Raw genomic sequence first — 27,607 nt, forward strand, 5'->3', positions numbered from 1 at the left:
GCCTATTTAAAACCTTATTTTAAAATATGAATTACAATATGTGCACAGATCATAAGTGTACATCCCCTGATGATTTGCATATTATTTTAATTTCTTATTGCAGGGGCGCCTGAGTGGCTCAGTCGGTTTAGCATCCAACTTCTGCTCAGGTCATGATCTCGTGGTTTGAGTTCAAGCCCTGCATCAGGCCCTGTGCTGACATCTTGGAGCCTGGAGCCTGCTTTGGATCTCTATCTCCCTCTCTCTCTGCCCCTCCCCTGGCACGCTCTGTCTTTCCCTCTTTCAAAAATAAACATTAAAAAATAATAATATATTATAAATATAACCTCTGATATTCATGAGACTCAGTTGATACATAACCCCCAATATCATACATAGAAATTGATAAGTACCCATTGAAATATAATTAATTCCATATTTAAAATATAAAAGGTGAATTGAAGGAAAATCCTAGGACTAGAAACAAAGAACAATCTGAAAAAGAGCAATAATCCTTTAAGCTGGCACCATGGCAATCTAGTTTAATATGGTGATAATGGTCAGTTCTGCATATAAACCCATATTGCTGTAGTTGTGAAATCTTGACTTAACATGGCAAGAGAACTAAAAAAGCAATGCCCCCACAAACACACATTCATGCACACACACATACATGCACAGAGCCTTGAATTTAAAATTAAACAAAATACGAGCACTTGGAATTAGAATTGGGATCCAAATTTCTACCACACACGCTGTGAATTGTGTGATGACAATTATTGCTGAAATGGGCCCAGGTTTATTAAGCTTTACATGCTTTTGTCAAAAATATAACTCCAGGTTTCACTCATTATACAGAAACCACTATGACCATGACCAGTATAAACAAAACTCCTATTTTATTTCAATGGTAATCTGCCATCAAAAGTTAGCAAACAAATGAGGAAGTGATCCTATCTAATAGACAGTCAATTGGCACAACATCAAAAAATTAGTATCCAAGAACTTGATGTAATGGGGTAATCCAAAAGAAGTTTTAAAATAAGTATGTTAAAATGAGATAAGGGAGGTTTGAAAATAAAGAAAATAAACCATAATGAAAGAATGAGAGTCTGTGATTAATCAGCTAAGGGTTTAATAAAAAAATAGAATTTTTATAAATAAAGACTAGTCCTTGAAATTTAAACTACAGAAAATGAGCTAAATAACAAATTAGACACTGCTGAAGAGAGACTTGTAAACAGAAAGACAATCTGAGGAAATCATTTGAAGTTCAGAAAAGAGATAAAAGAACTAGAGAAGCAGATCTCAAAGTATCGTCTCTGGATCAAAAGTATCAAGGGGTGATGGGGTGGCTCAGTTGGCTAAGCATCCAACTTCAGCTCAGGTCATAATTTCTTGATTCATGAGTTCAAGCCCTGTGTCAGGCTCTGTGCTGACGGTTGGAGCCTGCATCATATTGTGTCTCCCTCTCTCTCTACTCCTCTCCCATTCACACTCTGCGTCTCTCTCTCAAAAACAAACAAAGTTAAAAAAAAAAAAAAAAGTATTGGCATCACCTAAAATTTTGTTAGAAATAAAATTTTTGAGGCCTGCCCTGGATTTATGGAATCAAATTCTGGGAGGATAGACCAGCAATCTATCTTTTAATAAATTCTCCAGGTAATTCAGATACTTACTATATTTGAGGATATCTTAACTAGAAAAGATGAAAAATAGATTTGGAGATATGGAGATGTAGAAGTTCTCCAACATATCTGAAATAGTCGGGGTGGGGAGAGGAATAGGATAAATTAAAAAAAAAGATTCAATGTTATAAACCATGGTTGCTGTACTACCAAATTGAAGATTAAAAAGAAGAAGAAGGAGAGTTTTAAGGTTTACAAAGAAAATTATCCACTAGAGTAATAAATGCAAACAAATCAAATTTATACATCATGGTGAAACGGCAGAATATCAAAGATAAGCTATTATCTTAAAAGGGGCGCCTGGGTGGCTCAGTCGGTTGGGCGTCCGACTTCGGCTCAGGTCATGATCTCGTGGTCCGTGGGTTCGAGCCCCGCGTAGGGCTCTGTGCTGACAGCTCAGAGCCTGGAGCCTGTTTCAGATTCTGTGTCTCCCTCTCTCTCTGACCCTCCCCCATTCATGCTGCCTCTCCCTGTCTCAAAATTAAATAAACGTTAAAAAAAAATTAAAAAAAAGTAACCAGGGAGATTGACTTTCAAAATGGCAGTGTAAGGAATCTTTTCCAGTCAGACAAAGACTTTAAGTCTTTAGAAATTGTCTTAAGTGTATATAGCACACGGATAACCATCTAGTCAAGACCATCTACTATATCTAGATAAAAACAGCAAGAACCTGTGGCATTAAACCATGATTCACTATAATTCCCTACCCTGTTCCCCTCCACCTCCAGCTCAATGTGATGTGAGTTCTACTTCAGGCATTTGAGGTCAAGCAGATAGGTCTTCCCATCTACTAGCTCTCAGTCTAGGGCTACAGTAGGACCTAGGAGGGCGCTCTACTCCCACCTCAACTCTGAATTTAATAAACCCTACTCTGGGAACTGCTTCCAAGAAGACTGATCTCTTCTTCACCCTGTCCCCACTCATATGGCTAAAGCTCTATTTCAAGTACAACGGGCCATGGAAGCCTGAACCCAAATAGCCCTGCTCAGGTAACGTGTAGGGCAGAGGTTCCATCCCAAAAAGGTCAAGTTCAGAAGTCCAGGAGCTACTTATCTGCACAGAGTCCCACTTGCTGAATAGAGTGTCACTCTAGAAGAAGTAGTTGAGTGTTTTCTACCCTCAGTGGCACAGAGGTTCTGTCCAGTAGGAGAGGTAAACAGTAAGCATAGAGTTCACTCCTTTGCCTAATCTTCACTGAATTTGGAAGAGATAGTGAGCATTTTCAAACATAGAGATTACCAAATGAGAAATTTAGAGCAGATTGATAACTCTCTAAATCTAATTGCAAAAGTCAAAATGGTAAACAGTAAAGAATTTTAACTGAGAAAACCAGGGAAAGAGACAATTAAGGAGAGCCTTCAGGGAGTTTGAACAACCACAAAGACTGTTAAGACTCTGTACCTATAGAGGGGCCTTACTTTAGTTGTATCAGATTGTGGGACAATTTATGCCTCAGGATAGTATTGCAAAAAACACAGCAATCAGTTAGTACTTAATGAAAGCTAATAAATGGGTCTGAGTAGAGGCTGACCATCTCAGGTGCTCAGGTGGATCGAACATGGCCAAGCCTCACACTCCCAAAAGAAATACCAGAGACTTCACATTACCGGAGAAATCAAATTCATTAAACTAGTCAAATTATCAAACAACTAAACATACAAACAGTAAGAAGTCCCAAAAGGTGGAGGCGATAAGGATCCAGAGTTGCTGGAATCTATTGCCTAAAACACCAGTTTCCCAGAAAAAAAAAAAATTATGAATCGTGCAAGGAAACAATAAAGTACAACTCATACACAAGAATAAAAGCAAGTCATAGAATATGTCTGTGAGAAGGCCAAAAATATCAGAGGCAATAATAACAACAAAAAAGTTCAAAGCATCAATTAGAGAAAATCTACTTTCAAATTAATAAAAACCAATATACTTATGTTGTAATTAAGAAATTCTGAGAACCCCAGTGAAATTTCTCTTGCTTTCAGGTCCCCCATATCCAACATGTTTCTCAAATGCTTCAAAAAGTTCCTCATTTCCAAAATCCCAAAGAAATAACAATATTTGCAAGAGATGAGGGATCAGTTTTTTCTTCTAGAACATTTGAAGGTTTATCTGTTTATTTAGTTTAACTCTGAGCTTAATCCTCAACAGCTTCTTGGGAGAGGGGGTCTCTGACCATATTCATAGATCACAATCTGATGAGACCTTCCACTCTTGGACTGTTCTCAATTATAGGATGTTTTTCTCTATATTGTGCTGAAATCAACCACATTATCACTTTTCCACCTAGTTCTGAAAGTGTCCTCCAGAGCAATGTAGAATAAAGTGACACAGCCTTCATCTTTGGATATTTACAGTACTTGCCCTTAATCTTCATCTTGCACATGACATGTCTTATGTTGTGGCATTTTGAACATCTCCCTGCAATGTTACTCCCATACCACTGATCCAGATTTGATTATGCTGCTGTATCCTAACTGTAGTAACTTGGGACATCTCATAAAATCAAGTGCTTCTTTAAGGGTTTTCACACAGAATCATCAAGTAATAATAGGCATTGCCAATATCTTTATTTTTTTAAACTTTTAAAAATGTTTATTTATTTATTTATTTATTTATTTATTTATTTATTTGAGAGACAGACATATGGAGTGTGAGCAGAGGAGGGCAGAGAGAGGGAGACATAGAATCAGAAGCAGGCTCCAGACTCTGAGCTGTCAGCACAGAGCCCGACATGGGAATTGAACTCACATGCCCTAAGATCATGACCTGAGCGCAGTTGGATGCTTAACAGACTGAGTCACCCAGGTGCCCCAACATTGCCAGTATCTAATTCAAGGTATTTTCTTACTTTTTACTTTTCATCCCTTGTGTACTTGATTAACTACCATACCCTGATATATTCAGGACTTCTGACTCCTAGAGCCATCACATGTGATTTCCTGCAACAGCAGGCAGGATCAGAGAAGCTTGTTGTCCAAAGTTTGCCGAGTAAAGACCATTTTGTCAACCATTTCGCAACATCCTGACTTATTGCTGTGGTTCACTAATCCTCACTCTGTGCTTCAGTATGAGTTACTATGGGTCTGGGTTTCTGCAAGGTAGCGATATGTTTTCAATTGCTAGTTATTTTCCAGGAATGTCGTTTCTTGTCATGTATTCAATTAGTCATTAAAAAAAACACATTTATCGCTATAAAGCAAGGCTAGGATTAATGCTGACCTATTTCTTTCCCCTGAATTAGTGCATTTTTTTCTCCTATTTGTGCCTTAGTACATGAACCCTATGTTCTCTTATTAAGGAAAAAAAATGTTTATAAAAATGTTTATTGGCCAACTTCACAGCGTTTTTCTCAATGCCATTTATTCCAAAGATTCAATGTGTGTTCTAACCAACACTGTTAATATCTAAAATGGCCATCATATTATTTAATAAGTGACTTATTTAATAAGTCATTTTCTACTCCATTTGTGATCTCCTTGGTCTAGACACTATAACATATTTAAAATTTTGTTTTAATTATTAATTTGTATAGTGTTGGCCCTGAGATTTAGAAGTGGTATTCTTAGACAATAGTATTTTCTTTTTGTTTTTTTCTTTTTATTTATTTTTTTTGTTTTGTTTTGCATTTATTTATTCTTGAGAGACAGAACACAAGTTGGGGAGGAGCAGAGAGAGTGGGAGACACAGAATCCAAAGCAGGCTCCAGGCTCTGAGCTGTCAGCACAGAGCCCAATGCAGGGCCCGAACTCACGAACTACAAGATCATGACTTGAGCCTAAGTCGCACACTCAACTGACTGAGCCACCAGGCGCCCCTTAGTTTATTTTTAAATATAATTTATTGTCAATCAGCTAACATACAGTGTATACAGTGTGCTCTTGGCTTTGGGGGTAGATTCCCATGATTCATCACTTACATACAACACCCACTGCTCATCCCAACAAGTGCCCTCCTCAATGCCCAGCACCTATTTTCCCCTTCTCCCACCCCAATCAACCCTTGGTATGTTCTCTGTATTCAAGAGTCTCATGGTTTGCCTCCCTCCCTCTTCCAAACTATTTTTTTCCCTTCCCTTCCCTCATGGTCTTCTGTTAAGTTTCTCAAATTCCACCTATGAACTAAAAGGCAACTGATGCAATGGGAGGAGATATTTGCAAGTGACATATTGGATCAAGGGCTACTATCCAAAATCTACGAAGAACTTACCAAACTCAACAACTAAAAAACAAATTATCCAGTGAAGAAAAGGGCAGAAGACGTGAATAGACACTTTTCCAAAGAAGACATCCAGATGGCCAACAGACACGTGACAAGATGGCCAATGGTGTTTTCAAACAAATTATAGCTTATGGTAAAAAAGACAAAGTTACTTCCCAAGCTGGTACTTCAAGATGGCTTTACGATGCGAAGAAGAAGATGCATATTGTGTTTAGGGTAAACTACACTATTCCCTGTGGAATCTGTTTTTTTACCTCTCATGAGGAACGAAATTGAACAGTCTCATAGCTGGCAGATTGGCCCATGTGTGGTATGGGGCTGTTGCTAAAATAAAAACTGCTTGAGCCCACACTAGCTATATGCTATTCCCTTTAACCTATGTACAGCAGCTGAGAGATAACAGCTGCTTCAGTGAACATCAAAACTTGCCCAGAGGAACATATGCATTGCTCCTTCTGTATATATAGAAATTTCTCTTGATTCCCTACCCATGCACATCTGCTGGAGTATCACAACTTACAATGATGACAACTCTTACTGAACACCATGGGAGTGATTTTGAGATGTTTTTGCATTCAGAATCCTTGCTCTGGTTTAAAAACAAAGGAATAGAACCTCATGAGATACCCCTGCCAAGGAAAATCAGATGCTAATAACAACCTCTTACATTTGTAAAGCACCTTACAGCCGTATGAATGGGGATTCACAGATGTCATCACTTTTTAATTCCAACTCCATCACATGAGGTAAAATACTAGACTTTTTTAGTAACCTCCTCAGAATCCACCTCAATATTAACCTTTTGCAAAAGTTCCACTTTCTGTTAGATAAATTGTATGTATCTTAAGAAGCCACTTCCTGGGGCGCCTGGGTGGCGCAGTCAGTTAAGCGTCCGACTTCAGCCAGGTCACGATCTCGCGGTCCGGGAGTTCGAGCCCCGCGTCAGGCTCTGGGCTGATGGCTCAGAGCCTGGAGCCTGTTTCCGATTCTGTGTCTCCCTCTCTCTCTGCACCTCCCCCGTTCATGTTCTGTCTCTCTCTGTCCCAAAAATAAAATAAAACGTTGAAAAAAAAAATTAAAAAAAAAAAGAAGCCACTTCCTTTCATAGATCTAGGGTAAAACCCCTGAATCACCCTAAGCCAGCCAGCAACTCCCCTGGTCATACTGATTGGCACCAGAGTGGACATAAAACCCATGCTGACATTTTCGAAGCATGCTGGGATGACAATATTACCTCTTTCATACTACATGTAAATGACAAAATATCTGACTCTGGAAGCCACTCAAACCCATCTTGAGGCTATGAAGAAAATCAACCAGAGGATGAGCAGATACATTGGAGGACAAGAATAGTAATGGAGAAAAAGCAAATCTTTGGAATATGGTAAAAAATAATGCAGGGATCAAAATGCACATGAAACTATTCCTTCTTTTGGAAGTTTTGCTTGTCTAAAGCAGTAAAACCTCTTGTTGTCCCATCAGTTTTTATTTGGTAACTGAAAGCAATGGATAAAGAGAGTGGCCTTCAGTGAACTCCCCTGGAAACAGAGCTTGAAGGACTTGGGTACAGGTTGTCTAAGATAAAACTCTAAGTAAGACAATGAGAGGAAGAGACAGTGGAGAGAAAAAGGCAAGGAAGGATACAAGTCAATAGGGGAATGTTATCAAGTTGGTCACTGCTGGGGCAATTGGGGTGCAAATTCTGGGGATCCTGAGGTATCAATGTAAAATGTGCCTTGGGGTTGTTTCTCTGAAGGACAGGAAGCTGCAAGTTTATTCACCAGCCCCCACATCCCATTGATTGAGAGTAAGTGCTAATGCTCCTGTACCTCCAGGTTGCAAGTCAGGTTGAATGGCTTCCAGCTGCAGGAAAGCCTTAAGGCAGAAAATTGACTTTGCAGTGGCCTCAGGCTGTGTATCAGCCAGTGCACTGACCTGTCTACAACAGCAGTACCGATATCAGAAGTGGTTAAAGGGATGGATTTTAAGCAAAAAAAGTAGAGAAGGGAGGGAGGGGAGGAAGAAAGAAAGAAAGGGCACATGCTATAGTAGGCCGATCAGGAATTGCCACCATTTTTTGTATACAGCTCTTTTAGAGGATTACTGTATATCTTCACAGTCAAGAATTAATAAGCAGGAATTGTGATACAACAGTCCAGAAAACTGGTATTTGTTGAAATTTTACTATCAACAAGACACCGTGTTACGTTCTTTTCATGTGTTATCACATTTAAACTTTCAAATCGTCTCTTGAGAAAAGGGAACCCTTGTGCACTGTTGGCAAGGACATAAACTGGTACAACTACTATGGAAAACAGTAGAGAGGTTCCTCAAAAAATTAAAACTAGGACTACCAAATGACCCAGCAATTCCACTAATATTTACACAAGGAAAACAAAAACACTAATTCAAAAAAAATATGGTTCCCTATTTTTATTGCAGCATTATTTATAATAGCCAGGATATGGAAACAACTTAAGCGTTCATCAATATATAAATGGATAAAGAACATGTGATATGCACACACAATATTATGCAACCATAAAAAGAATGAAATGTTGCTATTTGTGACAACATGGATGGACCTAGAGAGTATTATGCTACAAGAATTAAGCGAGATAAAGACAAGTACCATATGATTTCCCTTATACGTGGAATCTAAAGCCACACACGGCCATAAATAGAGAACAAACTGGAGGTTGGTTACGAGAGAGGAAATAGATAGAAGGATGGGTGAAACAGATGAAGGGGATTAAGAGGTACAAACTTCCAATTATAAAATAAATAAGTTGTGGAGAATGAAAAGTATAGCATAAGGAAGGCAGTCAATCATATTGTATTAAGGTATGGTGACAGACGGTGGCTGCACTTATCATAGTGAGCGTTGAATCATATATAAAATTATGGAATCAATATCAGTTGTACACCTGAAACTAATATAACAATGTATGTCAATTATACTTCAATTAAAATCTAAAAAATTAAACATCCCTAAAATGAATTGATGAATTAATGAGCCTCTTGAGATAATGTTAACATCCAATTTATAGAAAAAGAACTCGGGTTTAGAAAATTGTGCAACAGACTCCATGCCCCATGTGGAACATGCCTGAATTAGATCTCAGGTTCAGATCTTCCTGACTTCACTACCCACATGACACTGCCTTATCCTCAGCCACAATACATAAGCAAGGGAGGGAATGAACAACATAGATACTCTCATTACTCAAAGAAATGTTTATGTGGATTGTCTGGATTTCCTTGGCAAATTTAAAATTTTTTTAATGTTTATTTATTTTTGAGACAATGCAAGAGACAGAATGCAAGCAGCGGAGGGGCAGACAGAGGGAGACACCGAATCCAAAGTGGGCCCCAGGCTCTGAGCTGTCAGCCCAGAGCCCGACACAGGGCTCAAACTCACGAAGGGCGAGATCATGATCTGAACCAAAGTCGGACACTTAACCGACTGAGCCCCTGAGGCGCCCCAAAGTATTATTTAATTTTAAAGTAAGGATGTCCTCATTTCTCAAACATTCACTTGATCCTTGAAACAAGCAAGAGTCAGGCAATGTTATCTCTAAGGACCCTAGTAAATCCTAGATTATATAATTGTCTGGCATAAGCATTTACAGAAATTCACTACAAGTAAGCTTTACACTATTGACAGATGTAAGTACATCTGAGAATATGTTTTTTAAAAGTTCAATGTGCTTTTGGGTTTTGGGGGGGCCTGAGGGAAAACAAGTGTTATTCATGGAACCATCAGATATTAATACAGATTAATAATATTTAGCCATTCAAGGATATTTGAGTACCTGATTTGGGGAGATGTTATTTAGCGGTTAAAAGTAAAGGGGGATGAAGAGATACCAAAGAGTTGATGGCAACAAGTTGCAGGCCACCAGAGTTTTCTTTTTTTTCTGGAGTGGGATGAGGATAGTATAGACTGATATCAGAAAAGAATAGGGGCACCTGTTCTGAGCACCTGGGTGGCTCAGTCGGTTAAGCGTCCGACTTCAGCTCAGGTCATGATTTCACAGTTCCTGAGTTGGAGCCCCTTGTCGGGCTCTGGGCTGACAGCTCAGAGCCTGGAGCCTGCTTCAGATGCTGTGTCTCCCTCTCTCTCTCTGCCCCTCCCTCAAGTTTGTTCTCTCTCTGTTTCTGTCTCAAATGTAAACATTAAGAAAAATAAAAAGAATAATAATCTAATCTGCATCTCATTTTCTTCCCATATATTGAAGCTGGTTAGGGACTTGTCTAAGAGATAAAAATTTATATAAACCTATATATGTCTGTGCAAGCAAACACACACACACGCACACCTATAATGTGATTGTTTCCCACTATGGTTCTCCATAAGGAGGCAACATAACCTGGAAGAAAGAGCACCGATTTGGAAATTAGGTTGATTTTAGAGTGAACCTCAGCTGAGCCATTTTCTAACTGATAAGTCACTGCCTCTCTGAGCTAGAATGTTCCCATCTTTTGAGTGATTTGTTGAAACTGCCAATCTGTTGGTTGATGCATATGCAGTGCCTGATCCAGGTACTCAAACAGAGGAATAATAACAGCAGCCACTTTTCATTGAGTAGTATTTTAGCAATCATTTAACATATGGGTTTTGAGGGGCACCTGGGTGGCTCAGTCGGTTTAGCAGTCAACTCGGTTTCAGCTCAGGTCATGGTGTGTGGGTTCAAGTCCCTCTCATTGGGCTCCATGCTAACAGTTCAGAGCCTGCTTGGGATTCTCTCTCCCTCTCTCTCTGCCCCTCCTCTGCTCATGCTCTCTCTCTCTCAAAAAAAAAAAAAAAAAAAAAACAAACTTTAAAAAAAATATATGTGAGTTTTGAAAAACAATTTCCTTGAAAATATAACTTCTTCAGCCTAAAATCACAAAGTGAATTATGTTTTTTAAAACATTTTAAATGTCATGAATGATTGTACATAATTAACAACCACTGACAATTAAAAATAAAATCTAATATGGGATTCTCCCTGGGAATCCAAAAGTTAATTTAAAAAATACTGGTAGCGAAATTAAATTCTTTTAAGTGTAGGGATTGTTTTTCTATTTTAGCAGACTTCTCCTTTGTTTTCATCACATAAAGATTTAAAAGCAAAGGACTTTGAAAGCTTATTCTTCTGAGCTAATCATCCCTGATATCAAAGTCTGAAGCGTGAATTTTGGAAAATCATAGATACCGAAGCAAAGTCATCCATAGGTTTGTATCACTTTACCTTACATGGTGTTAATTTAATTCAACATTTTAATTAGCTGTTCCATATAGCAAGAAAATGTTTTTAAATATAAGCAGTTCCCATCAACCACATTAATAGTTAATGATTAATAATTCTCATTATCAGAATTCAAGTAGTTGTACCGGATAAAAATTTGTCCAAGAAATGGATTTGAATGATCAAATTGGTCCCTTTAATGTTGGTGAAGATCTTCAGATACAGTCATATGATTTATCTATAATTCTTCGTATATTATATTGTACCATTTTTGTCATTTGTTAATATTTGTGTTAAAATCTAAGCTAATCTTAGGTGCTGACATCTTTCCTCCCCAGTAAGATTGTAAGATTATTGGTAAAAAGTGACCAGCCTTAAGGCAGTTCCTCTTGTAGCCCCTGAGGTCATGTACCACATATTCTTTATGCATAGCAAGAGCCAGTGTATAATTTGGTGTTTGGCTGATTAGTTCACTCATCTCTGCACACATCTCCAGCTCTTCATGCTGATTTGTTTCTGCTCTGCAACCCCTGTTCTCCAATTTGACCTCTGCATCATCATCCCCGTTTTATCAAATTTCCTCATTTTAAATCAAATCAAGTCTTTCTGTTTACTTTCCACTGACATTGCTACCTGCAAACGTCTATCAGGTACACCTACGCCTAGCTTATTGATGCTGGGGCTGTAATGCATTTCACGACACCGTATGCATCAACGAGGCTTCCCAGAACAAAAACCCTTTCCCCTTTTATCACATCCACCCAATTTCGCACAACTATGACTCCTTCCAGTTGTCATTTCCATAATAGGGCCAGGGAGAACACTGAAATATGAAGATCTTATAAGATGCCTCCCTGTCTAGGCCATTTTTTAGTTAATCAGTTTATTTTGTTTTTTCCTCCCTGTCCCTGATAATCACCACCCACTCTATATTCTTCCGTATTTGAGAATTTCTACAGGCTACTCCTCGTTTAATTCACATTCAGTTCATTTCAGACATGAGCTTCTCATGGACATTTCAATCAGCTTCTCTATGTACCAAAAAAGATGTGTTGAAACATAAGCAGGCTTCATCACCCATATTAACAAAATGTAGGATCTGTCACTGGTTTTATTTGCACCTAAATAACTGACAAAGAATACAGAGGTAGATTGTAACTAACCTGATACGTTACATTGTTTGTTCTATTACACCAGCCTGTTTCAGTGAAAACAATTACAGTGTAACTTTGCTAATCTCTGATCCTCACTAGATCTGTTTCCTTTCCTATACAGAAGGGAGAGGGGGAAGGGCTAGAAGGCCCCTGACATCCTCATTTGAAAACACTATCCACTGTCTGCCTTGTTAGTTGCGTGATGTAGAAAATATATTGTTTTCTCTATTGTAAATCTGTTTATTTCATAATTGTTCAATGCTAAGGGGAGACACGATAAAATTCTGAATAGAAGGATGAGACCACAGAGCAATGACACTTTTTTTTTTTTTGGCAGGGGTGGGCGGGGCTCTAATTTCTGAAAGTCTAATATCAGAGTATCTCAAGCCAGGGGTTAAGGTGTATCTCTTTGCCAAGGCAGGTATATGAGAGGTAGCAAAACCTGACAGGGAGGACTTGTTCCTTACGTCTCGCTGCTAGAGCCACATCTTCACACCATATTCTAGCCCATGAACAAGACGTCTCCCAGGGTAAATAGCAAACTTAAATTGGGACTGAGCGTCTGTTGTCACACTCTTGACAGAAGCCAGGTACCCATGGTTGAAAGGTAAATCAAGACTGCCTTTAAAAATAATCTATTTTTAAGTCTGAAATGTGGAACATAAACTATAGAAATATAAATAACCATATAGAATAATCAAGACCAACATTTTAAAGTCATTTTTGTCTTGACAAATTTGGGATATATGGTCACTGCAGTCCAAGTGGACAAGTCCCTTCTCTTTCCATAAACTCCACCCTGTGAAATGTACATGTGGATTTCTAAGAAGCAACCAGAAACAGAGAGACTTCAGAACTAATCAGATTTCATAGGGACAATCTGCTTTCCTGTTCATAACTGGGGGATTGGGGGTGGGGGGGGGTGGGGGAGCTGCAGTTCAGACCTAAATGGACTGACTGATCTAGAATTAATGACTTTACCCATTAACAATATAAACAAAGACACCTTGTTACTGATATATGTGACACATTTAGCCATGTTTTTTTCCAAACTGCATTAGATTTACTCAGCTTTTGGGGAAGACTTTTAACAATGGAGGCTGGTTGGGTAAGATTTCGGTTTTGATGCATCTTTATTAAAAAGGCTTGAATTTAGACGTATCTAGAGAGTGCCACCTTGTGGACAAAAGGCAGTAGAGGTAGGTGGAGGAAAACTCACACATATGACATGTAAACCTTACTATTTGTACCTGATTGCTATTTTATGCGAACTTTGATAATCCCAATGTTTCTTCAATTATACACAGATATTATTATCTAAGAGAATGGTACAGATTGACCTAAAGATTATAGCTAAACCATTCCATCCACACTGTTTATTCCATGTTGTTATGTAAAGAAAAATATAGTGCATTACATAAAAAAAAGAATCACAGATGTACATGCATTTATACAAAATGTCACTTTGGTGGAGTTCATAAAAACACACAGAAACAAAGTCAGCAAATATTAATATGTAAATATTAAATTTACCAACTACCTTCACATTTTGGTTAGTCAGCTCATCCTCAATCCCATGTAATTATTAATTTCAAGTATTTAGATTCTAAAACTCAGCATAAACATTGCATTATTTTTTAGTGAAGAAGAATGTGGTTATAAAGAGGAAAAATACAGTAGTGCAGTGGATTTCTAATGGTGGCAACCTCTCATTCATTATATCATGTTAACATTATGCAAATTTAATGCTAAAAACAAACCCATCTCAATTCTGGGGGTAACTAATTTCATCCAGATTTTTATAATCTGCAAACACTATACTGTCTTTGATTATAGAGAGATTAACTGGAAAGACATCAAATAAAATCAAATCCTTCCAAAGAAACCTTAATATTATTGTATATATCTATAGCTGTTTATGTTTTTTATTATCTCAAATTCACCTCTAAATACAGAACTCCTTTGAGCTCTTCAAAGGAAAGAACTTGGATATGAGGACTTTTTAGTACTTATTATAAAGAAATCAATTTCTTTCTGATTTACCAAGTATTTTATGGATCCTGAATAAAAAAAAAAAATAGTACATAATAGCTGAACTCTATTCTAATCTCAGACAAAAACAAAAACAAACAAACAAACAAAAAACCTGGAGATGTAGTAGGTTGACTTGTCTCCTAAAAAAACATCTTATTTTTCTTTGAAACATGCATACTTGCTGTCCTCTCTTCCCAAATATCCAAACTCTGAGCCATTGTACATCCATGTCTCCACCTGTCCTGGCCAAGTCCCAGAAGTGCATGTTGCAAGGCAAAGAGTCAGAGAGGGGGGTTTAGTTAGGAATCACTTTCCAATGGGCTCGCCATTTCCCCTTTCTTTCCATCTCCTCCATGAAGCCACCCTTGACTTCTTCATCAGCAATTTCCATTCCTTCCAGTCTCTATACATCTTCACCACACCATTAAACTCTTAATTATATAACGTCATGTTCTGCCCTCTAATTGTTTTACAAAGGCTGATCTTGATTCACTGCTACCTGGCACACAACTTGGGAAGAGAGATCATATATTTTTTTTTTTTCTAAATCCTGCACAGCATCCATCATAGGACTGAGCACAGCGAGTGCTCCATAAATATTTTAAGTAGAATGAATTTGGACTATGGCAAGGCCTTGGCCTTGTCCTGTTGAATATTTGGGGAAATGACTTCGAAGACCTAGAAGAAAAGCCTTTCAAGTTTGTGGATGTCTTCAGGTTGTGAATGAGAACTAGTCTCACAGGGAAGACAAATATGCATGCAATTAACATATCATCCATAGGCCAATATTACAGATATGAAAAAATACTGTGGGGAAATTTAGGATGGAGAAACTAAGTGCGTGAGTCCATAAATACAGAGAGAGGACATCTGAGCTGGGAGAGAAGGGCATTCTGAACACAAGTGGCAATGTACAAAGCAAAAGAACAGAGAGTGATCCAAAATTATTTACAGAACTGTGTTATTTGAATTACAGCAATGTTTGTGGATAAGTGGGCCTTGAAATAGGCTACTCTGGGAGAGATCAATTAAATCCGGGTTGTAAAAAACCTTATTTACCTCACAAAATGCTAGAATTGAACCCGTGGATTCTGTCCATCTCAGTCTTCCTATTTCCAACACCACCCCTCTGAAGTTCCTCTTTGTCTCTTGAAATATTAGAATAACCACTTAATTGTTCTCCCCATCCCCAGGTTTTTGTTTTTGTTTTGTTTTGTTTTTTTAATATATAAATGAAACTTCCAACCAGTCTTACAGTATCAAGCCACTTGTGGTTTGGTTCCTACCAAATTGAGAATAACCTCTCCTGCAATAAGTGCTCTCTGATGTAGGACCATGACCTAAATATCCTGCACCATCTACACCAATACTCAGGAGACCGTCAAATCCAATTTGCCCTGGCACCCAAACATATTTCAGTATTTGGAAATTATTCATGCTTTCCAATTACTCATGTCTTTCATTTTGCTTTAAGCGCCCCATCTGCTTACTAAATTCTACCTCCTTCAAGTCCCACCTTGAGTGATAAATTCTACATAAATTATCCCCAGCAACTCGCTAAACCATCCTTTGAATATTTCAATCCTTTGTTTTTAAGTCTGACAACTTAACACATATTTTCTGTCCTAAGAGCTATCTGTGTTCTTGCCATCACATGATCACTTTATCAATCCCACCTTGTTCTCTCCCTGAAGGAAAATATGCGGATCATGGTCATATATGCAGACCTCAAAGCAGTAGGTACATTTGACAAAAGTATAAAATTGTGTTTGTTTTTGTTTTGCTCTTGGTCATGGTGTGATGTCTTAACACAAAGGATGTGTTGCCATATCATACACAGAGTTGTATTTTCTAAATTGGATTAAATGGAAAGCAGTTGTTGGGGACAAACCACCACAATCAAGACTACATAGTCTCATCTCAAATTTACCTCAAGATGATTTCTGTTGTGCAGAATACTTCTACCTAATGTTTCTCCTCTTGTTATTCTGGAAACATCACCAAAGTAGGCATATAATGGAAACATCCATTGATGGGGTGTGTATGGTCTTCTGTGGTGAAATAACTTTGTTCATCCAATTACCTTCAAAGACAACCAACTCAAAGCAGAGACCTCCCTGAAGAGACAGTGCACCTCATTCCCACATTAAGCATCAGCTGCTTTTCCAAGCTGGGCCATAGACAGGCAGGCAAAGGAGCAATTGCCAAAGAAACCAATGGAGAAGTGAAAATTTTTTCTTCTTGACACAAGCTTCGTCTCCAGAAAGCAGCACACCCAAGAGGCATAGGGTGGGCTTTGATTCAGCCATCCCTCAGGTCTAGTCCAGGAGCTGGTTCCTTATCTACATCTGTGTCTCATTCGTTAAAGTAAAGTTGTTAATATCCACTTGGAATAATCAGTGTGGAGTTAGCAAATTAATAACAACAATAAATTTACCCTTAAAATTGATAATGGTAACATAATAATAAATACGCTGGCTCAGAGTCTGCCAACAGATGATTTTTTTTTTTTGGTAAAATGAAATTTCAGTTCTATCTGCACGTGGATGCTTAAGAAGCAAATTTATAGACGGAAGGGGGTCAAAAAAAGGTTAAAGAAAGACACAACCTCAAACTTATCTTAGTAATGGATTTTATGATTCCCTTAGAGCCCTAATATATAATCCTGTATATGTCAGATAAAGATATATAAATGTAGATGTATAGATATGAAGCTATGTATAAATATAAAATCGAGTAGTTAGCCACAAGCCAAAAATATGTACTAAGTGTTTTATTGTGTCATTTCATTTAGCAACCAAAGGAAACTATTGTACCCTTCACTCTCTGATGAAGAAAATGAATTCTGCATTTGCCATTGACCTTACAGCTAGCCTATCTAAAAACTAAAGACCATGCTCTCATAGTCCTGCTGCTGTTGACGCTACCGTTACCAGTAACAGCGCTGATGCTGTATTTACTATTAACAATATCATTATCATTTATTTCATACTTAGCATCTATTCATTGAGTGTTTGCATTATGTGTTAAGCTAAGCAACTGCTAGGTTAGATACATGTAGTTTTTAACTTTGTGGTACTTCCGTGACTCAGGTCTACTGGACATCTCTTGCTTGGTGTTGTTTTTCTTTTCTTTGGCAAAGTTCCCCTTCCCTAGTCCATGAGATTTTTTTTTTAACATTTATTTACTTTTGAGAGACTGACAGAGACAGAGCACGAGCAGGGGAGGGGCAGACAAAGGGAGACAGAATCTGAAGCAGGCTCCAGGCTCCGAGCTGTCAGCACAGAGCCAGACACAGAGCTCGAACCCATGAACCGTGAGATCATGACCTGAGCTGAAGTCAGATGCTCAACCAACTGAGCCACTCATGTGCCCCTTACCTAGTCCATGAGATTCTTGTGGGGCTGAAAGGGACTTGCTCCCCCTGCTACAAAGACATGTGGTGAGACCCAAACTAACATCACCGGTTTCTCTCCTCCAGAAATTGGAACAATGTACACATAGAGAGGAAACAGACGTGGAGCCCAGGCGTTTGTTCAGAAACACCCAGCTCTGCTCTAAGGTCATGCTCTTTTCAACAACACTCAATTCCTCAGTCCTTCCTGTGATTTGGGGGCTCTACACTCAAGTTATTTTTATTGTATCCTTTCAATAAAGTGATTTGACAAACACAAAGTGAGTCACTTTGACTCCTGTTTCTTGCATTCACATTCAAATTACTACCTCATTCACAAATGAGGCCACTGAAATTCAGCTATAAAACTGTGATGGCAAGACGTGGAGAGGGCCACCAGAGATGTTCCCCCAATCAGCAAGTAGGATTTGAACACAGCTCAGGCTGACCCCCAAGTCTGCACCCAGTTGTGCAGCTTTGCCCCCCAACAGGGTCCCCATTCCTTTAGCAGAGGCCATCTAAAGAATCTGAAAGATTTCCAAAGTTAGGGGAGACTCAAAGGCACTGGACCATGTTCTCCCCTTTGGTTAAGCAGGACCGTCATTCATAATATTTAGCCTTTTGTCAGCACAGGCACTGAGCAGACACAACTGTTGTTGCCCACCTGCTCAGACAGAGATCTGCAGGCTACCTCCCAGGTTCAACACTAACTTGCATCATGAAAAGTCTGTGAGTTCCAAGAAGAAACCAGAGTGGTCAGGGCAGCTGAGGAAACGAGGGAGCTTAGTGAAAAGCTCTTTTACCAAACCATATGGAAATATTTCATTTTTTGTTTCATTTTGGTTTTTTTTATTTTTTTTTTATGTTTTTATTTTATTTTTGAGAGAGAGACACAGTGAGAGCAGGGGAGTGGCTGAGAGAGACGGAGACAGAATCTGAAGCAAGCTCCAGGCTCTGAGCTGTCAGCTCAGAGCCCGACACGGGGCTTGAACTCAGACTGCAAGATTATGACCTGAGCCGAAATCGGACATCCAACCGAGCCACCAAGATGCCCCTGTTTTTTTTTTTTTTTTAAATCACACATATGTTTATTCCAGCATGCATGGGCTGAATTTCAGACCTGGATAAAAGATCATCTTTGAAGATACCCAAAGAGCCTATCTTGAGACTTTGTTCTCTCGAGGTGAACTTGAAGTAACGAAGAGGCTGTTAAGGATGTACGGAAGCTCAAGCTATCCCTTCCAGAGGCAAATTTCCATGGGTGCCCAACCCCCCACAAGGGTGTGTCTAGTAGAGAAACAGCATTTTACTTCCTGCTTGAAACTATTTCCATAGGCTACACATACCCTTTTGGGCTACACTAACCCCTGTGAAATGGAGTATGTCTCCATGTGTTTACCTTTAATGTAGATATAGTTCTAACACTACGAGGTGTTTCCATTGTCCACCTAGAAGTTCTGCTGCTTTGCAGAGTGGCTGTACCAGTTTGCATTCCCACCAGCACATGTACCCTAATGTTTATAGCAGCACTTTCAACAATAGCCAAATTATGGAAAGGGCCTAAATGTCCATCAACTGATGAATGGATAAAGAAGATATGGTTTATGTATACAATGCAATACTACTTGGCAATGAGAAAGAATGAAATCTGGCCATTTGCAGCAACATGGATGGAAATGGAGGGTATTATACTAAGTGAAATAAGCCAGGCAGAGAAAGACAAATACCATATGTTTTCACTCATATGTAGATCTTGAGAAACTTAGAATACCATGGGGGAGGCAAAGGAGGAAAAAAAGAAAAGTTACTGAGAGAGAGGGAGGCAAACCATAAAAGACTCTTAAGGACTGAGAACAAACTAAGGGTAGGTGGGGGGTGGGGGAAAGGGGAAAGTGAGTGATGGGTAGGGAGGAGGGCACTTGTTGGAATGAGCACTGGGTGTTGTATGGAAACCAATTTGAAAATAAATTATATTAAAAAAAAGAAACTAGAAGAAACCTAAAAAAAATGAAAAATGAAAAATAAAATACTGATTTTTCTCCAGAGAAAAAAAGTTCTGCTGCTGGCTGAAGCTCATTAAGAGGCCTATTTAAAATACACAGCTCTTGGGGCGCCTGGGTGGCTCAGTGGGTTAAGCATCCAACTTCCGCTCAGGTCAAGATCTCACAGTTCATGAATTTGGACCCCGCGTCAGGCTCTGTGCTGACAGCTCAGAGCCTGGAGCCTGCTTCCTATTCTGTGTCTCCCTCTCTCTCTTCTCCTCTCCCATTCATGCTGTCTCGCTCAAAAATAAACATTAAAAAATTTTAAATAAATGAAATAAAATAAAATAACACAGCTCTTGCTTGAAACAGGGAAGGCAGGCTCACACCTTCACTCTTCTCCTCACTCATTTCTCTCTTGAAAATAGCAAGTAACTTGTTCCTCCCTGAGGCTCTGCATGAGTTCTCACTCTCCTATGTGGTTTTCCTCCATAAAACTGTGAACTGGAGTCAGAAACTAAAGCAGATCAATAGCGCCTGAGGGGATGGCATACAATGTGTTGTGCTCCCAGACATCTTCATTACTTTAATTACCTAAAAAACATATTAATAGTTTGGCAGGGCAGCAATCGTATTCCTCAGCCTCAATGAGTACAGTGGCTGGGAGAGATGGTTCCAAAGCCTTTCACTTCGAGATTTCAAAAATAAATAGATAAGCAAACAAATAAATAAATTCACACACACATACTCCATATACATGTGCATGTTTAGGTATTTCTGGGAGCAGACCCTATGACTTTGATGTGTGTATGATATGGGTCCTTGAAAGTGGCTTAGGGGCTAGGCTTTGGACCACCTGAGAAATTGTGAAAGTTAACAGCAAATGGTATTTACTACAGGTCTACCACATGTTGTCCTTTCCTTCTTTAAATAGTTAATGTAGCTACTCTGTGGCAGGCGGTATTCTAGGCACCGGGAATCCAACAGTGGAAAGACAGTCCCATTTCTTGCTCTCCTGAAGTTTACGTTCCCGCTGGGGTAGGAGGAACAGGAGAAAGTGATCAAAAACAGAGACACGGACTATTTCTAGATGATGAAAAACAGAGAAATGTGACAATCTGGGGGCAGCCCATTTCAGGAAGATAAAAGAATGTAAAAGGTCCTAAGGTCAGGGAGCCAGCGTGGCACAGCCAAGAATGGCAGATAAGATGGGCTGAGCAGATTGGGTTCGGATCTTATTTTTGACAGCCTAGCTCTGCCACTTACTAGCCATGTGAATTTAAAAGAATCACTTCACATCGATCACTTTCAGTCCCTCCATCATTATATGTGGTTAATAATGCTTCTCTTACAAGGTTTTATAAAGTTAAGTTACAGGATGGAAATTGACCACTTAGTGCTTGGTAAATATAAAGATCACAATAAATGACATTGCCTCTGACGTTGTTATTAATTTGTAGCATCACTCCTTCTCTTCTATAGTATCCTAAACTCCAAAGTGAATCATTATTCTCTAAACGTGCTATTTTTTCTGATGTGTCAACCCTCATCCTGAATGCCATACACAAAACACTCCCCATTGCCACCTTGCCATCAGCCTGCTGTAAAGCTCTGTCTTTCTTGATGGCTTTTGAGAGGTTCTCTCTTCACATCTGGCAATCAGTTAATGAGATATATATACAGATCTCAGCTCAAATGCTTATTGTCTTACCAATGTTTAGACACATCAGGGCACATCTCAAGGTTTCGCAGGGTCAGAGCGCCCAAGGTCTTTTTGCATGGGACTAGGGTAGGAAAGTAATGCCCATTCCAGGTAAATAGTAGGATCTTAATACAGAGGGCTAGTTAGAAAGGTGTAGGAAGTCAACATATCAAACAGTAAACAACTCAGAAATGGGCCCAACCAGAAAGACATATCACCCTTGGGCTGTAGGGATAAGGGGAGGGAATGGAATTGCTAGAGGCCAGAAACTGGTTACCCTCAAGGGGGCAGAAACGGTAGGAGGTGGGGCCACAGAGAGAGGAGGCATCCAGCAAGAGCAGAATGTGGTCCTGACGAGGAACGGTGCCAAAACCAGAGTAAAACATAGCAAAGATTCTCCTTTTCTCCTCAAGTTCAAGCTCTGGTCAGTGTTTGCCACTGGCCAAAGCTAGCTGCAGGCCAGATGAAAGAAAGGTAGTCTGGGAAATACAGTTTGTAGAGGTCCATCTCCTGTGATATGGAGTGGAGCCACCGATGGGTAGGTCCAGCCCTTTGCATACAAACAAACCAATGGATGGCATAGACACAGACCCCAGGGTGGTCCCGCCATACACCACACATTACAGCCCGAGTATTCAGCTACAGCATTTATGCAGCACATGAAGGCACCTTGGAAGGAGAACAGATACCTAGGAAACCATTCATCCTCAAACAAGAGTCAGATACCCTTATCTGCTGAAGGGGAGAAGCAATCTGTGAGGACTGCACGTGGCAGGACATTCCGTTTCTCCCAGCCTGTGCTTAAGCCCAGGATATAAGCCTGAGCCTTAGGAAGGCTAGTCTACAAACCAAACCTGAAAGAGCTCATTCATTAAATCTGTGAAGTATAAAGACTCTGAAGTGGTGCTGGCGTTAAGTTGTGAGTAACAACATGGTACAAGGTGCATCAGTGACATTGGCTCCGTGTTAGCAGAAAGTTGTTTTTAGCATAATGAGCACTAATCCCTGTTACAGTAAAGGAAATTAGTGCTCTCCATAGATACCTCAACGCCCCAGACCTTGACTGCTGAACTGCCCAGGTCCCAGCAACAGCAGCGGCGGCACAAGTCGTTTTATTAGATTCCAGCTGTAGTGCTCACATAATTACACAAACCAGACCTAAATGTCAAATCATCACACTGAACTGGAGCAAGAAGAAAAAACAGGGGTGCCTGTGTGGCTCAGTTGGTTAAGTGTCTGACACTGCTTTTCAGCTCAGGTCATGATCTCACAGTTTGTGAGTTTGAGCTGCACATAGGGCTCTGGGCTGACAGCACAGAGTCGGCTTGGGATTCTCTCTCTCTCTCTCTCGCTCGCTCTCTCTCGCTCTCACTCTGTGTGTCCCTGGCCTGCTCATTCTTTCTCTCTCAAAATATGTAAAGATTATCAAAACTAGAAAGAAAAAACAGATAATATGCAGGTAGCTGATCAAGGCTGCTCATGAACCTATGATAATATGTAGTATCATAAATGTTACCTGAATACCTTATAAATGCATATACACATATTACATAAATATGCATTTTATAGAATTCTCCTTCATTGAATTTGAGACATTGTATGTTTGATTCATATTCCAGCTCAGAGATGTTTAGAAATATCCATCTCAGAGTCAATGAAACATGTAATATTACATACAAAGATTTATAATAAATGACGATTGAGGTTGCTATCAGGCACTATACACCGAGTGTTTTTACCTTAGTTGATCTTTATAGAAAATCTGGCAGGGAGAGTAAATAATTCACCCCCACTTTTCTGATGATGAAAATAAGGTTAAATAATTTGTCCCAGGTTACCACGCTATCAAATAGTAGGGATAAAATTCAAATTCCAAACTTGTGCTTACATCCATTTGCTTACACTGCTTCTATGGGAGACACTTCTTGAGAGCTTCCAAAACTTTGGGGTCTGAGAGAGAATTTGAGAGGAGGATCTAAATCTGAAAATATGAAGACACTGAGCTACTTGGGATGTTTTGTTATTGTGAATTTGTAGCTATGTCCCTGGGACCTGTGCATGCATATACACACAGACACCACACACATGTTGACACAGTAATGTAGTCTAGGGAAAGTTGGATTTAATGCATGTGTTTAATCATTATGAGGTCTATACTTTGTTGGTGGCCCTGGAGTATGTATCTCTCATCACCATATACCTCACGACGCCTATTCCTCCATCAACAACTCAAGAAATGCTTTCTCAGTGAGTGAAAAGTAAGTTAAACTGTTGTGTGCATGTGGTGGTTAGGGGTATGGCGATGCTGGGCACAGAGGGTCAGAGAGACCGTTCCTATCTCATTCAGAACCTCATCAATGATGCCAATTGGAGGGTTAGATCTCTTTTAATTATACTGGGACACTGGCAAAGAGGGGCTGGCTCATACATTTTTCACTTGCTCAAACAATAAAATATTGATTCAGGACTCACAATTAATCCTTACAAACCAACCAGGCTTTTAATAATTCAGTCCCATCTCTCAGTGGTCTTGTTTGTTCCCTCCCCATAGTTGAGGAGAAATTGCTTTCTGAAAAGATGGGGACCATTTTTACCCAAGAGCATCAGTTCAGATTCCTGTAATTACACATCATGGTAAATATTAACTCACTCTAAGTGCTTTGCCTCATTCCCAAAACATTTTTTTTTTAAAGCAGAAACTCAGGCTATTCTTTTCCTTCTATACCCACTTGAAATCCATTTTCTTTTGTATGTTCATTGGATGCCTTCTTGTTAGGACTTCTAATTAGCTTTGAAGCCTTCTGAGTTACAAGATACACTATAACTTTGAGGATGTAGATATAAAATTACATGTGGATGGGCTCTCAAAGAGCTGTGGATAGCGTTAACTAGAAATGTAAAGCCCTGACTCTGTCATCAACCTGCTTTGAGAATGTAAGTCTCCTTTGAAGGCCTCAGTTTCTTCATTTGTAAAATTTAAGACCCAAGGCTCCTTTTGATTTAAACAACTTGCTTGAATCTAAGTCCTGTAATGTTATGAATTCAGGTACTTATAGTTGAGGCAAATTCTGTAGAGTTCACAAAGTAGAGACAGCATCTTACTCAACAAAAAGAATTAATCTCAGTAGAAAAGATGCAAGATGTGGGGTCTTTCAATTCCTAAAGACTTTTCTTTCTGTGATATGGGGTTTACTCTGCTTCCAAAGTAAACAAATTCCCATTTTAGCCATATGCTCAGTATGTTCTATTGATATAATGATCATTTCAAATACATACATGTTAATTTTTTCTTCTGTTTTTATATTCTACAGGTCTTAGTTGGCAGACTTATCTTTGATTCAAAAGGTAAAAATACAGATTGTCATGTAATTTTTGATGCTTTTTAATCCCTATACAAGTGTGTCCATTGCATAGATACAGTCTTAGAGGGAAGAAAAGATAGAAATTTCAGATGAGGTTTCCAGATACAAGAGTTAAAATATTTTAAATCAAGCAGATAGGATACTCTGCCTCTGTCTCCCTAATCTTCTCTAAACTTCTACAGTTTCTTGTCTTCTTTCCCTAATAATATTATTTTCTCCTATTTGTTGCTTCCATTTTCCTGCTCTGACAACTGCAATATCCAGTGATGAGGCAAGGTGGCTAGAATGGAAACTTAAACTTGGACCTTCCTTAGGTAAAAGGAAGAACCAAGTTGAGGTTCAGCTTGAGTAATGATAGACTCTTCCAGGCTGACAATCTACATTATTACTTTCTCTTTTGCCTTGATCCATTAAATTCACCAACAAGCCTGATTTGTTTTGGCTTTCTTTTCTTATATATATGCAAATATCTATCTTGCTGTAAGTCACCTCAAATCCTTTGTAGAATAAAAAAAAAAGCAAGTATAGTAAGTGTTGTGAGCCATTTCCTTAGGTAAACTATAGTTTCAAGTAATGTACTTACAAAAAAGGCAACTGGGAAAAAACTGGGAAAAGTTTCAGATATAGTAATTATGTGCATCAGTTTCCTCGATTAAATACCAATGCATTTAAATAATTATATTGTATACATCAGATTTAAACTACTAAGAAAATCTTCCTCCATCTCTGACATCAGCATTATGATTGTCCTATTGTTAAGGCTAAAAATGAAGAAAAATGATATTAACTTGTCCTATTGTGGGGAATGGGGGCTATGTGGGGTGGGTGGGGGAGGTGTTTCTTTGATGCTCCAAGCAGGATGGAATGCTAGATTTCTATCTTTGTCTTGTATTCTTTGCCTAGTTCAGTGCTTCCCAAACTGTATTCCACTAGAGATCATATTCTGTAATATACTGATCATGTTTTATGTTAGATATCCCTCTTGGAGAAGTACTACAAAAAATAAACGTGCTTAAGATTATGTACCCCAGGTTTGTCATGAATCCTACCCTCCCTCCTACTCACACAGAACCAGCCCCCGACCCAACACCTAGGAACATCTTGCAGAAACATTCAGATCTCGTGAGTATAAATGCAGGACACCACATGAGATGATCATCAGAGCACTACAGGATGGTAGTCGTGGTCGTGACAGTTTTCCAGGGTACCAAATTGCTCACAAGGCCTGACATACACAGGCTTGGCCAACTTATTCTGGTATATTAAATTCCCAAAGTTTGCTTCTTCATTAGTAAATTGAGGATAATGAAAACCTTATGTATTTGTTTTGCAAATCAAAAGAGTATGTGAAGCTTGACTGAGTAATAACACAGCTGGTAATTATGATTGTTACTGCTACTAAGATCATTACTTCTATCTGGGCCTGGCCCAGTGTTGCCAGTATTGCCTCCCTCTACTGGAATTGGAGACTATTTTGCCTCTTCCAACAAATGCAGTTCATTGATCTTTTCATGAAACCTCTCAAATTCATGACAGCCTTTCACCCAATACTGGTTTTCTCAGCAGTGGATACAGTGACCTTGCAGGTGCTAAGAAAGGGATAATTAGCTGTGCTCTTAAGTCATCCAAATCATCTTACCAGTCACTTTAATGTAAGGTGATAAAATCTGTAATTTTTATAACGCTTACCCTGCAGATGCTAACTATAAAATGTGCCACGGAAAGATAGGGGATAATGGGAGGAACCACTACCTGAAGTTTAAAATACACCCCGAATGAACACTGCTCACCTCCACCAGCCATGCTTCAGAATCACAGAGAATGGGTACCGGTGACAACAAAAACGTCGATAGAAAGAGGTCTCCTTTACCCCTGCTTTCTTCTTGCCCTTATTTATAATTTAAGACTCTCTTAAAGTAGCCTCACACAAATACAATCAAAGTCTAGCGGTTTTCAATGGGTAAGACAGAGTGTGTATCCCAACAGTTTTCTCTTGATAACCATTTTCTTGAAAAGCCATTTTCTCTTAATAATGGAGAGAACCCATCAACAGCTCCTATCAGTTTTTATGAGTGTGGGCTACAGCACAGACCTAAGACATTCATACCCCTACTTGTATTTTCCTCGTATTTTCACCCTTGATATCACAGACCTTCCTCTCCCCCCGCAAAGTAGATCTTTCACTTGTCTGCTCACAATTTAATCATCAACCATCACCAGACAAATTTGTGCTATTTCCTCTCTCTGCATCACCTAGGAATTCAAATTTGCCTTATTGATTCTCTATCATCAAATCTGTACTACAAACTATTCTATTCGTTCAAAACAGAGCAGCAGTCATTAGTAAGCAAAACACATTGGCAAAGGTAAATACTGAAGATGAATTATGGGAAAAAAGTAACTAATGTGCTAATCCAAATTCTGCCACATTGGTGAAAAAAAAAATATTCCCTTACCTTTTCTTCTGATAACAGCTGTGTGGCTGTCCGTGGGTCTCAAGGGTTAAAATGCTGGTGACTTCCTTTTAGAACAAACATACTGTGACCGGAGCCTGGTAATAGAAGATTTTCACGATTTGATTCTTTTTGAATTGACAAAACCTAACAAATATTTCTACCTGAGGTGATTTCTCAGCTGTGAAGGGTCCCTGAAGCCGAGTTCTTTTTCTGTGTAAACTGATACAAAGGATCTCAAGAAAATTCCCTAGAAACTAAAAGTTACAAGATATCTCAAGACCAACACAACCAATCCAGTTACCTACCTTGTTGCAAACAGAGTGCCTTTCCAGAAGAAACCCACTCCTCCTCGTGTCGGGGTCAGCTTTTTCCTCCTGAGTCCTGATTGCTTATGACCATGATTCACA

The 27,607-nt window shown here is 39.1% G+C and overlaps 1 long non-coding RNA gene across 1 annotated transcript in view; it reads right to left on the reverse strand.

The window, feature by feature from the left end:
- LOC125148255 (uncharacterized) overlaps positions 1-27,323 on the reverse strand; it is a 108,933-nt gene extending 81,610 nt beyond the window's left edge. The window contains exon 1 of the long non-coding RNA XR_007145472.1: positions 27,201-27,323. This is a non-coding gene — a long non-coding RNA (uncharacterized LOC125148255). The remainder of the gene's footprint in view (positions 1-27,200) is intronic.
- Positions 27,324-27,607: the final 284 nt, after the last annotated feature.

Source organism: Prionailurus viverrinus, chromosome D2 (assembly GCF_022837055.1).
Source record: "Prionailurus viverrinus isolate Anna chromosome D2, UM_Priviv_1.0, whole genome shotgun sequence".
NCBI lineage: Eukaryota > Metazoa > Chordata > Mammalia > Carnivora > Felidae > Prionailurus > Prionailurus viverrinus.